Raw genomic sequence first — 15,425 nt, forward strand, 5'->3', positions numbered from 1 at the left:
GGACATATTATCATCATTAGTAGGCCTGATACAATTGATAATAAGCCATGGCTTGCTATGGCCAATAATAGGCCTTGTACTACTGGTAGTAGGCTTACTACCACCAATAATCATCCTTTTACTACCAATAATAGGCTTATTACCACCAATAATAGGTCCATTACTCACGGTAGCATTTTGTGGTTCACCAATTATTTTGTTCGGGTAACTAATGTGATGGGGGGGAAGGTGCACTCGACTAACCAATCCTATTATGCCACCATACATGGTCTAGGGGCATGTGCAATAATTGATTAGGGACTCCCATATCCTAGTAAACTCATCTTTATAGCACCATTAGTCCAAGTATGGCTTTGTCTTTTCCAGCGTAGGGGCAAACTTCATGTTTGTCAGCTCCATCTTTCTAAGGTAGCAAGTGTGAAAGCTCAAATTCATTTAGAATGGGTTTGTGGACTTCATATGAATGCTTGTATAGAGGATCCTCTAATGTAAGTTCTAGAGAGCCCTATGGTGTGCCAAGGTTGAACAATTTTGTAGGAACTATTTTGACCTTCTAATACTCTTGCTACTACACTATGATGCTGGTTTGTCCCATGGTATTATAAATATTTTCCATCCTTTGATTGCAACATTAACATCTATATCTTATCTTCAAAGGGTCCTATATGGGTATCATCAGAAACAACACACTCGCAAGCATTTGATGTGCATGATTAAGTGATGGCATTGAATGATAGATTAGAGGATAGAGAGTTCTATCAATCTATGCAGTAGATTGGCTATGTGCTTAGGTTTCTCATAGGCTAGAAAGGTCACACTCAAAAGTTTTAGCGGTAAATATTTTCCCATTTTTCATTATGGCATGATATGGATCCATTTGCCTCCTCATTGGCTTTTGCAGATGTCTTTAGGTTTAAGAAGGTTTGTCTTGTTCGATAAAAGAATTTGGAAAAGAGAAGTAAGGAAGCTCAAATTGAGGATCATCCTTCGAGGATGAATCTTTGTGATATTACAATGTGGGAAGGGAAAGAGGAGTACAATCTCTATCTCTACAAAGAGAGAGAGAGAGAGAGAGATTATTAAAGTCTTCCAAAGACCAATGGGTCTATGAGACTATGAGAACATGATACCATAATCTAAAAGGGTGCAGCTACTACATGAGCATCATCACCCATGATAAATACTAAGTACTACATAGTCATAACATCATTATCATCATATCAAGCCAGATCCAATGCCAAGTGTTAGCCCCAGGTTCTAGGTTAGGCTAACTTGTGATCAGTGAGCATCGACCTCGGTTGTGGGCAAGAAGTGGTGGTGGTTGAGCACCCCTTTTGCAGCAAGAGGTATAGTTAATTCAGACAAATCGACCTATCTGGGAGTAGCGGTGGGCACATCGACTTCACACTCAATTAGAAGGCGGTTCTTTGGGTAGAAAAGTTGTAATAGGCAAGGAAGAGAATATACAAAGCAATGTGCCAAGTTCTCTTCCTCCACCCTTGAGTAATAGGTTAAGGAGTATTCATTGCAAGCTTAGGCAGCTTGGTTGTAAAAAGTGACTTTGATTCTATGAATGAGCAATTGATTGTCTCCTTGGATTCACATGTGATTTTCCACTAAGCATTAAGTGTGGGTTCTAACTCGGTATTCTCCCATCATCACACGGTTCTTTCCCATTAGCTAGGCTCGACCTCCGAGGGTTAATTTTAAGATTGAACACCAAGTTCTAAACAAGGCACTAATAGACCATCATCAGAAGAGATGTGGTAACCCTCCCTGAGATTGAGTCTATACTATGGAGCTCCAGGGTTGACCCAAAAAATACATGGCTTCTCTCGGGGTAAAGAATCTTAGTCAGCCCTTGAAAAAATTCTAATCAGGTTGCCCCCAATTCAATTCAACCTACTTGTAGTGTCTGTCAAAACTGAGGATTTAGAACTCCTTCATCGCTTCTCAATAACTCGGAAGCGGTACAAAGACTCTAAAACAAGCTGTTTACATTTAGAACAACATGAGCCTTCTTCAATATATTTTTGATACTGAGGGGTTTTATAGTAGTGAAGAGCTGCCCAGAGTTCATGCATCAAGGAATCCATCTCTCGTAGCAAGTCATGAAGTCTACGAGGAATAATCTTCGATGTAGCCTCGTCCTCCATCTCAATTTAGAAATTGTCCTGCGATGGAGTTTGATTGCTTTGATGGCCTTCCATAGGAATAGCGAACCAGGTGTGGAGCAATGAATGAGGAAAGATAACGAAGAGGGTGAAGGGGAAATCAAGGTAAACAGAGCAAGGGTGGGAGTCTTATAATGGTGAGAATCCAAAAAGCCTAATGCTTTGAATCAAAAAACACATGGGCTTTTAGGAAAAGCTCATCCACACTTTTCCAAAAGCATGATGCCAAAAACAGCGTTGCTTTTCTATTCTTGGCCGAATCAAAAAAATAGTAAAGCGTTGTGCAATGATCTCAAAGGCCACGATCCCCTAAACGCTAGGCTCGCATCGCCCATCTCCTACGCAATAGTCCACGCAGGCCCATGCATGTCCATGTTGTTGTGCTAATGCATCGAAGAAGAAAGGTGCTCCTGGCGCATCAAATAGAGACTATCAACACAAGACGTTTGGACGAGATTTGCACCATGCAATTATTGTTGGAAAGCGTTGCTTTTCATACCCAATCCTTGCATTTAGCCCAAACAAGGAAATCAAAGCTATGCTGTGGTAGATCGTCAGAAAAACATCGCAGCCTGCAACAATCAGCAGCGAATTACTCCTTCATCCCAGTTCATAAGCCCAATCCAGCCCTGGATAATCGTATCCGCTTCTTCAATCCTATACAGCCTAATCCTCACCTTTTATCATCCCCATCGCAAGAGCTTACCAAGCGCTCATGTAATCGCATCATCCATCAACCTCATCGAATCTGCTACGTTAGGAACCCTCCTCAAACAAGTAGCTGATGACACAGCACGCACAAAATTACTTCAAATGATGAACAAGTTTAAGGACTTAAAAATTGCAACTCTTTCTTCTGAACAATGTGATCATCACTTTCGCTCCTATTGTTATTTGTTGTATGAAGTGGAAATCTAGATCCATTATCCATTCTTGTAATTCTAAGATTTGATATGCATTGGATGTCATACTGATGATTTTAATTTGATGCTCATTGAATTTCTTATGTAATATGAGCTCATTATAATATCGTGTGTCTTTTTTATGGGTGCACAGTATAGTCATGTCCTTGTCAATGAAATCGTTTGCTTCACTATCACTTATAATTAAATTACCTAGGTAATACTAAATCTCTTCTACCATTGGTTGTCTTATCTTGATTATGTTTAAGAATTCTATGTATGTTGGATCTTCTAGGTGACGTATTAATGTGTGAAGGAATGAAAAGGTTGCAGTCCAGAAACCCGAGTTTCCAATATAGCATTTTCTACAAAATTCATTTTCCTCGTTTCATTTGGACAGACAATGCTTGCATGTGCCATGAATGCACAAAATTAACAATGTGCTATAAAAATGAGTAGGCTTCATTCAACAACTCAAAAAGAGTCCTTACAAGCATCTCCAAATTTACACTATTTGCATCACTAACGGATTCTCTTAATGATTAGATGCAATTGCATTCTCAAATAATTTAAATTCTAGGAGATCTAATTAATGCAAATATTTGTTGCTACATCCACCATTGCACAACACTATTAACATGTCACTAATTGATGCATAGAACTTGCATTCTTAGGGGTTTTGCCATAGTGTAGTACTTAGACACAACTGTTAAGAACCCTCTCTACTTTGGGCTTCACTCTTAAATAATCTAAAAGAGTTTTTAGACTTGGATGCTATTGTCAATTGCCTTCCAAAACATGCCCCCAATCATCTACAAACCATCTTCATTGATAGGCCTTACTTATATGGTTTCCAAATGCTCATTTGTGTCTCTCAAAGACTTTCCGCTTGGATGCTTGGCATTGCCTTGGTATCGACTACTCGAGTCGACTAGTCAAAGCTTACTAGGGGTTAACACGATGTGAGGAAGATGGTGTGGCTTGGTAATCTTGAGAATGCGTGCCAAGACTATACTAGTAAAGAATACCAATTTGCATTGCAAAAAAAGTACATGGCCTCCAAAGGACATTAACATGATCATCACCATCATAATCATCTCTCTAGAAAAACTTATCAATGGTCCTAAAGTGTGCATCTTGACCTGCAATCAAATTTATAGTTCGCCACCTAGTAGTTGTCCACTCCTCTCCTCTCTCCCTCTTTTCCATTTTTATAAATAGCATCCAGTATGGCACTCTTTGACACCTTATTATTGCCACCTTAGTAGTGTCGCATCCCCTATGCATAGGATACCAAGGTTAGGTTATACACTTTGTGAACCCTTTTTTTGCTACACTCTGCACACTTTTTGTGCTTGTTTTAAAATTTTGATGCACTTGTTTTTTATTTTTGGTTTTTCACATTTGTTGCCATGACTACATTTGTACTCCCAAAAATAAAAAAATATTTTTTTGTAAAGCACCCTCTTCTTATCTAGTGCAATTTAAGAGAGGGTTTCATTCACAAGACAAACCTTACCCTAATGCTAAGGGGTGAGATGTAAATATTCTAGTTTTATTCATTCTGATGTAGTGTATCATCAATCATCTCAGATGTACACTCGTCTTTCACTCATCCCCATTTTTTCTAGATCAGTAGTGTTGCTTTAGACCCATGTGAGATTGAATTCATTCAATATTTTCTCATGGTAAATGATTAGCATCCTATGGATGAAAGGCAATATTTCTAAAATATTTTCTCCTTACCATGAGTGGTCATTAGGCCTAAGTCCTCCTTAAAGGTAGCAATGGTAGATTGCTTTGCATAAAAGTGGCTGATGCCCTTTTAGGGCCACCTTGGTAGGGGTAAATCCTTCTACCTTAATTTGTCACCTTCTCATCCATAACTCTTTGGATGGTTTCTTTCTCTTCCATCTTGAATTGTAGTGCTGCAAGAGCCTTTTGGCCAATTCATTGTCTTCTTCCATAGTGCAACTAAGTTTGGCTTATAGTCCTTGTTGATGAGCAACTTGTTCTCTTCTAGGTATCCAATCCATTTCTCCATGTTTATCACCCTCAATTAAAAACTTCCTAGATGCTAGGTCATCCATACCCAGGCTTGAGTTAAGATGACAAAAGGTCGATTCATCTCTTTAGGGGTTCCTCACATTGTCTATGCTATTTGATGTTGTTCTCCCTTTAAGGATCGAGCAACCTCTTGTGCAACTTAGATTCTTAAGTTGATTGCACCCAAGAAGCATGCCATGGTCAACATTGACCTTACCATTTTGGGTATAGCCAAGGTAGCTAGGGCAAAATGGGTGGTTCTCTTTTTGTTTATCAGTATCTTCTTGCTCTACTGTGTGGGCACTTTGGGGGAGGTTCCGCCCCTTTGTCTCATAGATGGTCTTGTGCTAGTAGATTTGCATGTCATCAAAGTCAAAGACTTTTTTCTATGCGTTGTTGTTGGTGACTTCTTCTTACCTATTAATTAATGGGTGGAATTGTTTGCCAGAGCTTTTTGGGAAGCGTTTATGTGCCTCTTGGTTGACATCAAATTATAGATCATCATGATAAGAGCATTTATTAGATATTACTACATGCTATATTGTTCTCATATTATTACTGCATTGATTAGATATTACTACATGCTATATTGTTCTCACATTGATAAGGTCATCATGAATTTGCCTTTGGAAGACTTTGAGGAAGGAAGAAATTATGTTTGATGTCAACAAGGACTCAATAATAAACTTAGCTTACACTCCATATATACTTATTGGAGGTGAATTTCATTTTGAGGCTAAAATGGAACTTCTTATTTCAAGACCAATGAGTCTTGATCATCATGGTTACCACATAGACCAACATCTTATTGCTGATCTCAACCTAGTTGTTTGCTAGTGTATATACGGTCTATTTTTTAAGCAACTAATGTCAACAAAATTTTAGGTTGCTCTTCCATTGGCTCATTCATGATGTAGGTCCCGTTGATTTGGCATGATAGGCCAAGGCACAACCAAATTCAAAGATTGGGTTTCCAAGATGAAGGTTCCATCTGCACGATCATTTTTTGAACTACCTTTTCCTCAAGCCTTTTAATGAAGTAGAATGAGGCCACAATCATGTATAACATGTTAATTTAAGATATGGTTTTGATTGGTACCACAAAACCCCCCCATTTCTCAAAGCATGATCATCATAGTGGATGGTAGAGATTTAGCAAATAATTCAAGTTTTCACTTTCTCTCACTTTCTAGCCTACATTGCACATCTTGATATTACTATCACAGTCCTCCATAAGGGTGGACCACTAGTAGCTCCTTGCAATATTCCATGAGATGTGGCTAGCCAAATGACCCCTGTATTTTAACTTTTGAAAAACCTGTAGACTTGGTTGCACCTTTGGTAAAGGCAATGAGATAGATTTTCAATTCCTTACACCTCAGCCTTGAGCATTCATTTTTCTTGCACCCTTCTGGGATTTTGTGAACTATAAGTTAACTTTTCCTAGTTGATCATAAACATTTGTGGCCTCATCATCAGTGAGCATCCAACACTACAAAACATTTGTAACCTCATCATCAGTCGGCACTTAGTTGGCACTCAACAATGCAAACCATGCTACAAGTTTTGTAGTTTATTGTGCACTTCATAATGGAGCTCTTGAAGCACAAATGGTAAGGAAATTATCATAGTTCCAAGGAAAATGGGTCTAGGTCGTGTATATATCAAGGACATTCTATCTCATCCTTTGCGTATAAATTCTTCTCACTACATCACATGATTCCACCACTACAGAGATCCTCCCCACTTGCATCTCCCCATGCTCATGCAATAGTCTCTCAAGCAATGGCTAAAGACAATCATCGCATATATTATAGTATTGGCACTACAAGATGAGGTAGAGTACTTGATAGGTGAATGTGGGTGCCAACAAACTCACATCGAGTTGCAAATTTGATGGGATTATTTGGTGGACACACCTCAATCACTTAGTCTTTTCCTTGAGCATCACAAGAATTTAAGTTAAATCGGGATTGCGCATGCTCTTGATTGACTACCCTTGAATGGTTGACGAGTTTTGGTGATTGAAGGGGATGCAATGGCTTCCATCAATTATTACTTATTTATCACAAAGCGTAGATGCAAATTTCATTTCAAATTCCATATTCAATCCCATTGCAAGAAATAATGAAAGGAAATGATAAAACAGAACTGAGAGTGGGAGAGAGAAAAGTGCATACAAGATAGCTAACTATACACACGGTCATATTCCAAAGAACGAGGAATATATACGTGAACCCATTAGGGTTAGGGTTAGATTTAGGATTTGTCCTATGAACCCTATCTAGATAGTGCAATTTACACTATCCTCAACACCCCATCTTAAATTGCAATGGGTAAGGAGTGGGTACATGTACAAGATCTTTTTGTGGGATTTTGTTTGGTGCATATGGTAGCATCCAAATTTCAAAAAGAATACTGAAAAGAATCAGAGTAGTATCTGCATATGTGAGCACAGTGACTATGTAGTGGAAGCCTGTAAAATGAGTACAACTTACTAGATCTTGTACATAATGTACATTTCCCCTCTTAAGCTGTAAGCCATCCTTTGCCTTTGGGAACAAAAGCCAGAAGATAGATAAAAAGGATGAGAAAAGAAATCCAAAAAATAAGAAGTCCACTTGGATCAAAGAATGGTCGATCAAAAGATGACTACCTGAATGACTACATGTATGGCCACATCCTAAACATGTCAAAGTTGAACATGTCATAAGTCATCATGGACTATGCAGCTGCTCTATAGAAGAGCCATCTAGATATGAAGCTAGTTGGTGTAGTAGTTCATGAAGATGTGATCCAGTAGGTTATGACATACAAGAGTGTCACCAACCCAAAAGAGCTGATAGCAATTTTGGAGTATGCTGCAGTAGAGTAATCTCTGTCATATGATGCAAGTTTGTAGAAGACTACATAATCAGTGTGGGGACCAAAGGTGCAAGTATAATACAATGCTTTGCTGATGAAGAGGCTCGTACAAATGACAAGGTATAGGAACCTGTCCAACCTATATGCTCAATTGTCATGAGCTGAAGGTGATTTGATGTGTGCATGGCTAAATACCCATTGGCATGGGATGTAGCATCTATCAAAGATTCAAGGTGGACCTAATAGTATAAAGGCCTAGAAGCCTGAAATAAAGCTATAAATGCATAAGATAACCCTGAGGCATATGAGGTGCCGAAAGCTAATGGAGGGATTAATTAATGGAGGGATCCCAACCACCAATCTACATCAAGTTGAGATTTCCCAGGTTACACTATGGTTGAACCTGATGATGTTCACTACACTGGGGCAGGACTGCACTTATGCATAAAAATCCTCATGCTAAGAAATGTCTGTTGATTTGAGGTGGTGGGTGATAAGCGGATCCAAGCATGATGCAATGCGGCATGACTGAGCTGATGCTGGAATGTCTTGAAGAGTGATGTGTTCATTTGCATTGCTGATGGAAACTATGTCCAAGGTATGCTCCATCTTAAAAGAGAAAGCATCGATGATGGATGCTAGAATAGAATCACAAACGAGCTAGATGTACTATGACATTTATCACCACATGCTGTTGGAGATGTGAGAGCCTCATATTGAGGACTTACCTGCTAGAAATCTACTTGATCATAGTTGAACTCTTGTTGTGTATCTGCATCTAAGTGTGATAGTAGATGGATTTGGATCCATGCATGAAGGTGATGGATGTACATAATTGGAATGAAACTATGTTGATGTACATGGGAGTGCCTCACGCTAAGGGCTTACCATCAAATATGCTTCATGCTGAGGGTTTACTATCGAATGTGCCACATGCCGAGTGCTTAAAGTCAAATGTGCATGATCAAAAAGTGTAGGTTGATCCATACTAACACATCGATAAATCAGCATCTGATCTCTCAAGACCAATAATCGAGTCGGCATTATAAATCTCTACATATCCTTTGGCAATGAAGGGTTGAAGTAGATTCTCTTTCCACTCACGGATCTCATCAAGAGTCATGATTGGTGTATCATCAACTGTGTGATGTGGGTAACCCCATGCTGGAGGAGGCAGCCTAGTGCTCTATGCTATAGGCTTACCTGTGTATCAACGAGAGTGTCTACCCATGAGAGCACTATGTGAAAGCTGCCCCACTTGTGTCTTTTGCTAACCTTTCAAAACCAAGTCATGGTGGAAGAATTGCGTGTGTGCCAAAGAGCAAGCCTATTATACAATGATGACAACATTGTGTCATCCGTAGCTAAGAGGCTCTACAAGGTTGATGCATGAGTGCAAGAACCAATGCCAAAAATAGTTAATAAATATGACTATACATGGTGGCATGTGCAAGAACCAATGCCAAAAATTGTTAATAAATATGACTGTACATGGTGGGTGCTCGATGTGTGCAACAATTTTGAATTCAAGGAGGAGAACTCTGCCAAGTGTCATGCTCATGTGCTGAACTGCCAAATGCCAAGAGACTGAGTTGGTGTCAGATGTATGAACGTTGTGGGGGTTAAAGGTCACTGTGCCTTTACCCCAGTTATGTACAATACTCAAACACATATATAAATGAATGAAAAAGAAGATTAGGGTGGTTCTGCACCCACCAAAACTTGTGTGGCTCTCTGTCTCTCTCTCTCTCTCTCTCTCTCTCTCTCTCCTTCTTCCGTTCTTGCTTCCGTTGAGATCACTCTCAACTGGTATCAGAGCCCGAGTGATCTAGCTGAGCGTGCGTGAATTCAGCAGCTCTGTGGGAGGAAGGAGAAGCTCTATGGGAAGCTTTGTGGGTCACTTTACTTGCATATGAGTGTGCAGAGACCTTGGAGGAACCTTTGGAAAAGCCACTTTGGTTTTGCGAAGTGGTGTTGAGAGCCTGTTAACAATTTTCAAAGAAAAAGTCATTTTTTGAGCTTTTCCCTATTCCATTCGATGACAGAGACTCCGTATTGACTTGTAGAGGCAACTATTGCTTGCTTTTGGTGTCCACTTCACTTCAGGAGCTTGGAAACACTTTCATTCTTGAATCTGGGATCATTTCATTGGATTTCTGGCTCACTGTGTCAGTTTCTGCTTTTTTTGCCCGGGTGTTGGAACTCAAGTTTGGAGCAACCATTTGCAGATCTGTCAGTTCCGATGGACTTAGGAGGTCCTAAAACCTCTATGTTGCTCATCATTTGCACTCCGGTGGAGTTTACAAACAGCTCTGTTTCCAAAAACTTTTTTCAGTCCGTGTGTTGGACCCAGTGATTGAGACCACGGTTTCCAAAACCGTCTGTCCCATTGCGTTTCGGACGCCTAAAACCCCTACCTATCAGTTCTTGCGCGATTCGATGGAGGATTTTTAGAGTTATAGATCTCTGTGTATTCGATTTCGTCTCTCTATTATGCATTTTTCATTCTAAGGTTTTGAAACCTTAGATTTATGCCACATGGCAGTGGATAAGTATTGACTCCCATTTCTCACTCATCGATTGGGATTTTGGAGTTTTGGCAGAAGAGAGATATTTGCAGATTTTCTTGCTGAGTCCAATTATGGAATGGCGCCCGTGTTTTGAGGCATCTCAGGTTCTATTTTCACTAGCGGTCATTACCGTGGGACTATGATTTCTTGAGCATACCTTACGCAGATCACTCTGGTTGCATTTTGAGCAGTGTGCGCTCATTCGTGGTGTGCATTGGGTTGCAGTGGATGATTTATAGGCCATTTGGATGCATTACGGTCCTTATTGGATGCGCTGATAGACCCAAATTGCCTTGTGGGATGCTATTTTTTATGGACGCTTTGCACATGGATGCTATTTTAAGCTGAGGGACAGCTTTGACACATTGCAGGTGATGCAATGATAGTGCTATGCTCTCTTGGATGAGATATTATTGATGCATATGCCAGTGGACGGTGTTTATGCTTGAGTCATTTGGCACTTATTGGCATTTTCTTTTGGGCCAGATTTGCTCATATCGATGCATAGTATATGCACATGAGTCAGATGCATCTTTTGATGCTTTGAGCTTTGAGTTTTGGTGATATTTCACTCTATTGTGGCATACACATTTGGGTGCACCTGATATTTGGTGTGATTCTCTCTTGCAGGGACTAGCATTTGGGATTTTGTTTTATTTGCATCATGGCATTCTCTTCCATGTCTGAAAAGGAGTTTTTCAGCATTAAAAAGTTTGATGGGACAAACTTTTCTTTGTGGAAAGAACAAATAAGGGATGTGCTTATTCAAAAGAAGCAGATTAAACCCTTGGCAAGGATTGAAGCTAAGCCTGCAAATATGTCTGAAGATGATTGGAATGAGTTGGATGCATTAGCAAAGTCTACTATTAGACTTCATCTTGCAGAGTCAGTTTATTTCACAGTAGTAAATGAGCAGACTACGGAAGATTTGTGGAAGAAACTGTGTGCCACCTATGAGAAGGAAACTGCCTCTAATAAAGTTTACCTCATGAAGAGGTTGTTTGAGCTGCAGATGAAGGAAGGGGTCTCCATTGCTTCTCACTTGAATGAATTCGATATTATTTTCAGCCAGCTTCAGGCTCATAAAATGAATTTTGATGCGGAGACTAAGGCAATATTTCTCTTATGTTCATTGCCATCCTCATGGGATACCTTCCGTACAGCTGTCAGTAACTCTGCACCTGGTGGAGTACTGAAATTTGATGATGTTGTGGGTAGCTTGTTGGCTGAGGAGATTAGACGGAAGTCTATGGATGGCAACAAGCAGGATGCAGCCTTAAATGTGCAAAGGGGCAGATCACAGTTCAGGGGGAAGTCCCAAGAAAGAGGGAAGTCTCATAGCAAATCTAGGGCACGAAACATTGAGTGTTACCACTGTGGCAAGAAGGGCCATATGAAAAAGGATTGCTACAAGCTAAAAAGAGAGCAAAAGGATAAGAAAAAGAATGCAAATCGGGGTGCAAATCAAAAGAAAGAGAGTCCAAGGGAGGACAAAGGAAAAGTGAAGATCGAGGAGATCAATGCAGTCACACACGATAGTGACAATGACGTTCTCTTCATGTCTAGTTTATCTACAGAGTTGCTTGCCACTTCAGATGATGCATATTCCCAGGATTGGATTTGGATTCTGGTGCTTCATTCCATGTTACGTCCCATAGGGAATGGTTCTCCACTTATGACAGTGGAAAGACAAGTTGTGTGCATCTTGGAAATGACTATGCATGTGACATAGTAGGAGCAGGTGACATAAAGTTTTCTTTTGCAAATGGGTCTGCATTTGTTTTGAAACATGTGAGACATGTGCCTAAGCTGACCAAGAGTCTTATTTCAGTGGGTCAGCTAGATGATGCTGGTTTTCACACCACTTTTGGCTTTCAGAGTTGGAAAATTCAGAAGGGCTCTATGCTTTTGGCCAGGGGTGCCAAGTGTGGGACTTTGTATCCCTTACATGTATCAGGGGTATTTGATGATGTTGTTGCAATAACCGAGCAGCCAAGCACTTCTTTGTGGCATTGCAGGTTGGGGCACATGAGCCAGAATGGAATGAAACTCTTATGCCGTTTGGGTTATGTACCGCATTTGAGTTTCTCTGATTTTGAATTTTGTGAGCATTGTCTCTATGGGAAGCAGACTAAATCAGCCCATAAAAGAAGGGGAAAGAAAGAGTTTGAAATGCTTGATTTGGTGCATTCAGACGTATGTGTTCCCATGCCTACACGATCATTAGGCGGGGTTGAATACTATGTGACATTCATTGATGATGCAACTAGGAAAGTGTGGGCTTATGCTATAGCTTGGAAGAGTGGTGTTCCAGGTATTTCAGAAATGGCTGGCCTTGGTTGAGAATCAGTCAGGTAGAATGCTTAAATGCCTACGGACTGACAATGGTGGAGAGTATCTCTCTCATGACTTTCAGCATTTCTGTGATACACGTGGGATTAAGAGGGAGCTCACATCCCCTCATACTCCAGAGCAAAATCCAGTTGCAGAAAAGATGAACCGTACCATTCAAGAAAGGTTGTAATGCATGCTTTCCAATGCAAGTCTTTCTGGTGGTTTTTGGGCTGAGGCAATGAAAACTGCAGTGCATGTGATCAATAGATCACCTAGCAAGAGTTTGGATGGTGGTATTCCTGAAGAGGTATGGAGCAATCTAGACACAGACTCAAAATGATGCCAATAGTATGCAGTTAGGCTAGAAGAGCACCTACGTTGAGGTGAGAGAAGTTGGCAAAACCCAACCAATTTGAGAGCTGGAATGACTTTAGAGCTAGGGATGAATGATCAACAATAGAGAATGAGAATAGTAGATATCCCTTTATAGTGAGAATATGAGGAGCGAGAAGGCCCAGCCATGCTTAAAGAGAGATGGCATTTGACTATTACATTAAGTCCAAGTGTGAACTAGTCCTGGAACCTAAGTACGCTGAGGAGCTACCTACGGAAGGGCCCTCAAGTTGATTGCATGAAGACTTTGAGCATTCTTCCATGGAAATATAGGATTCAAAGTACTTCCATTAATCCATCTATGAATTGATCCATGAGTGCGACCATCACGAATTGATTAAGGATCAAGTCTAGAGGCAAGGTGTGCCTCGAAACAAAAGCCTATTATAGTTATGGATTCCCTAGCCACCATTCTAGTAGTTGATACCCAAATGGTTGATCCAAATTGGAAACCAGACATGAAAACATTAGTGCTTTCACTATTGCCATAAAGAAAAAATGGACACCAATATTTCACACTATAGAAGAGGTCCAAGTCGGACCCAATACAACTAGTCATGCAAGAACAATTCATAGAGTACAAAGGCTGACAATGGAAAAGTTAGCTTGACATACACACACAATGGGATAGAAATTTCCATAGCTCATATTTGAAGGCAAGTACAAATATACATTATTTTTAGCATATACACACCACAACAAAACATTATAACATTTCCATTACATAAATTCATAATCTACTAACTAAAATAGACAATGACATACACATTGTACTGTTAGGAGACTTCAATATTGGCATGTGTCAAAAAACACCACAATCAACAAAGCTACAAAAAACAATGGAAACTTCCAACTGCCACTTGCAATTCAAAGGTATAACTATAGTATATGCAGCTAACATACCCATAACAAATACAAACTCAGAAACACACTAAGCATATGGGACATGTCATTCAATAACTTACATACAGACATAATACAAAATAAATTTCACATACAAATGAAATTTAATCAACAAAACATAGTTACTTTCATCTTTAAATACAAGCAAGGGCCAGAGTGGTCCTGCCACCTTGTGAGTGGGGACACCACCGTGTGCCCCACAGATGAAGGATGGGCAAGATTGCCCACCCATGTCCAGCCCATGGGCTAGATGCATTCAATGCACCATGATAGTCTGTAAACACCCTAAGAGTGGTTTCCCACGGCCTGCCAACCAACGAAAATGCTATTGCGCCAATTGGGATGTTCCTATGAGCGAGCCTTCTATACAGGGTTTAGCACTTCTAGATGGTTTGCAAGGAAATCTTCAACAACATGAGAGCTTGACTTACAATAGCTCCAAGCCGAAGAGAAATAGACCGGTAACCATCCTAGTCTCATTGGTACCCCGGTCGTCCTCTGAGAGTGAGTTCTTACGTTAGCAAAACTGCTGAAATTGTTCCCTTGGAGAGCCCCTACAAACTCGGTGTTTGCTCCGATGGAGATGGTCTCGACTCAGGCATATAGGGGCTTGGGACATTTTGAGAGGTTTCAATTGGCAACCCTCAAGTTGATGGTCAGAGCTGCAGCTAAGAGGACCTCCCTGCGTTGCTTCTAGTGTTGCAATCTTTAGTAGGTTGCTGCCCAGCCAGCATTTCCAGAAATGCAGCCCTGTGAAGGTCCATTCTCTTCTTGAAGGTTTCTTTAATGTAGCTTATTGCAGGTTGCAGCCTGTCATAGCCAATCCCATAGCCAGTGGAGTTTTTGGGCCAATGAGAAGCTTTGGGCATTGCAAGGCTGAGCCAGAATCCTGAAATTTCAGGATACTGAGCTAGAGCTGCAATGCCAGCCTAGCATTCTCACACGCAGCCCTAACCCTCCATGGGGTTGTGAGACTTGCCTGCTAGTGGGATTAAGACAGCCACACTAGCATGCGCGGGGAACTCCTGTAAAATGGAGCCGCACTCTCCTGGTGTGGCAGGGGCATGGCGCAGCAGGCAAGGCACGGGAGGCCGAGGAGCGGATGCGATTCCGGCCGGGCTGGCGCAGTGCGAGAACAAGCTCTAATTCCACGTCCACGTCTCTTGCAATGTGGTCCAACACCTCTAAGGTGCGTGACAATTATAAAGGCCGTGCACAAATGCGGAATAGCGGCAGAA

This window comes from Dipteris shenzhenensis, chromosome 31 (genome assembly GCF_047967505.1).
Source record: "Dipteris shenzhenensis isolate YYH24624 ecotype China chromosome 31, Dip_SZ_1.0, whole genome shotgun sequence".
Lineage (NCBI taxonomy): Eukaryota > Viridiplantae > Streptophyta > Polypodiopsida > Gleicheniales > Dipteridaceae > Dipteris > Dipteris shenzhenensis.